This window comes from Orycteropus afer, unplaced genomic scaffold (assembly GCF_000298275.1).
Source record: "Orycteropus afer afer isolate SDZICR_OR568_19922 unplaced genomic scaffold, OryAfe1.0 scaffold00027, whole genome shotgun sequence".
In the NCBI taxonomy this organism is placed as follows: domain Eukaryota; kingdom Metazoa; phylum Chordata; class Mammalia; order Tubulidentata; family Orycteropodidae; genus Orycteropus; species Orycteropus afer.
The window spans coordinates 3,563,448-3,566,178 of record NW_006921614.1 but is presented as its reverse complement, the minus strand read 5'-3'; positions in this window follow the sequence as shown (position 1 = coordinate 3,566,178).

The window sequence follows — 2,731 nt, the reverse complement described above, 5'->3', positions numbered from 1 at the left end:
GAGGCAGTATCACTACGGAAGTAGGAATGCCCAACCTTCCTTCTGAGGAGTGGCTGGTGAGTTTGAACCGCCAGCCTTCTGGTTAGCAGTCAAGTGCCTTAGGCACTATGCTACCAGAGCTCCTTTTTGATAGCTTCCAATATTCTTAGATTCGTAATTCATACATTCCACATTCCAAGTATTAATGGATGTTTGCAGCTGTTTCTTCTCATTTTTAGTCATGCCCCATCAGCAAATGAAGGTCTCCAAAGCTTTCCTCCATCCACGCCATTAAAGTCAACTCTACTTTGAAGAGCCAGCTCTCCCCCAGTTGTATAACAACTACAGCTTCACTGCAGATTTTAAATAGGCTCCTTTTGTATACTACATACTTTCTCAGGGATTCATTAAATAGGAATGTTTATTTTTGTTTTAGGAACACAGTAATACTAATTTGATTAGTTGTCTCTTATTCTTTAAAGCAAAATAAAAGGCCATTTAGAGAAGATAAATGACATTTCTTCTGGCTACCATGGTGGGAAAAGAGTGGAGATTCTTTGTTTGACTCCACTGTAGCCAAACTGCTAAGCAGTTAAATTCTGGGGTGCCATCTGTCAGGTTTAAAGAGGTTCCATCACTCTCCACACCCTCCTTCACAAAAGTAAACTGCTTCATGGGTTTGTTGAAATTGCTGCAGAACTATGCTATAACTTTTTCCTAATTGGAAAAGTCTCTGTCTTGTGTCAGTATGGTTTATGTTTCAGTTTAAAATTCTGCAAGTTAGTGAAAAAGGCACATATCAAATCATATTAGATTTGCTGGCATGAGCATTAATGTATACCAGAAGAAACACTCTTTTAAGCTTTCCTCTAATTTGTGTAACTTTCATCTTTTTCTTGAATCCAAAAAAAAAAAAAAAAAAGGAAGAAAGAAAACCACTGTCATTGAGTTGATTCCCACACATAGTGACCCACCCCCACAGTATTTCCTCATAAAGCAATAAACTTTATGGAAGCAGACTGCATCATCTTTCTTCTTTGGAGCCGCTGGTACGTTAGAACCTCTGACCTTTTGGTTAGCAGCCAATGCCTTAACCACTGCACTATCAGAGCTCCTTTTCTGGGATCCAGCCCTTGTTAAATGAAAACTTTTTCATGTCAAGGTGACCAGTCAGTTATCCAAGTCACAAAAAGCATGTTAGTTAAAGAAACCAGAAGTGGCCCAGTTCTCTTGGAGAATACAAATGGCCCATGGATTCCCGAAAATTTCTGAAAGGAACTCTCCCTGGTTTCTGAGCTATGCTGAGGGCTACCAAAGGACTTCTGGAAAGCCCCTACATGGAATTGCCTCCATGCCCCATGACAGAATTGTTTTCCAGACAGTTTGGTGACTGTTGTAACTGCTATAAACAAAGCAACAGCTCTGTGTTTTGGCACTGCCTCAACCCTGTTTCCCCTTCAAAGTGAATACTATTTGCCATCCATATGAAAAGTTTTAGAATGGAAGAGGATTTATTTTCATGGAAAGCTGCATGATCTCCCCTTGGAGTTTTCAAAAGTAATTTTTTAAAATCAAATGCCACAGAAACTACTGTGTACCTTTTAAAGTGATCTAACAAGAAGTTTTTAATGACTCTGGAAAATGTTCATAATATAGTGATCTAAGAAGCTGGACAAATATGTCTACATTCTCTGACATTAGGCAAGTAAAAAAATTAATTGAAAAAAAAAAGCAACAAACTATAAAAATTTGCTTAGTGAGACTGCCTTGTCTGGTTGGTAAAATTACAGGAGAAATTTTCTTAGCTTTGCTCCATTCTCTTCTCTTTTTCTGAGTATTTAACAGCAATCATACATGTAAATATGATCTTGGTGATAGAAACCACCACCAACCACCAACCAACAACACTTGATGTTGGAGACCAGAGACAGAAGTTTGCAAGACCAAAGACTTATTCATTGCAAATATCTTTTTCCTTTTTCTTTTTTTTAATTGTAATTTTGGTGAAAGTTGCAGAGCAAATTCATTTTACATTCAGTTCATACATATTTTGTTTCAAGACATTGATTGTTTCTCCACAATGTAACAGCTCTCTTCCCCCTTCCTCCCTGTGCTTACCTGTTGTCTGTGTCCATCTTTCCCATGTATTCCTGCCTTCAGAGCCATCTTCCTGTGCAAATGCTGCCCTTCTGATCTCCTATGATTGATAGTTCCAAGGAGTGTACCTACCTGGTGTAAATGTTCACCTTGTAAGCCTGTCTATTGTTTGGCTGGAAGCCACAGGAATGAATTGAATTCCAGGCCCAAAGGGTGACTCAGGGCCATAGTCAAGGGGTTCCACCAGTCTCTATCAGACCAGTAAGCCTGGTCTTTCTTATGGTTTTGAGTTTTGTTCCACAGTTTTCTCCAGCTCTATCCAGGATCTCCTATTCAAATCCCTTTCCAAACAGAGGTAGCCAGGCACCATCTAGTTCGTCTGGTCTCGGGGTCATGTAGGTTGAGGTTTGCATGCTCCACTAGTCCTTTGGACTAATTTCTTCCATGCATCTTTGATATTCTTCATTCTTCTTTGCTCCAGATGAAGGGAGACCAATTGTTGCATCTTGGATGGCCACTTACGAGTTTTTAAGACCCCAGTCACTACTCACCAAAGTAAGATGTAGAACAATGTTTTTGTGTAGTATGTTATGTCAATTGAGCTTGATATATTTTTTCAACAACATGTACCTCACCAGATGAAATACACAGGAAT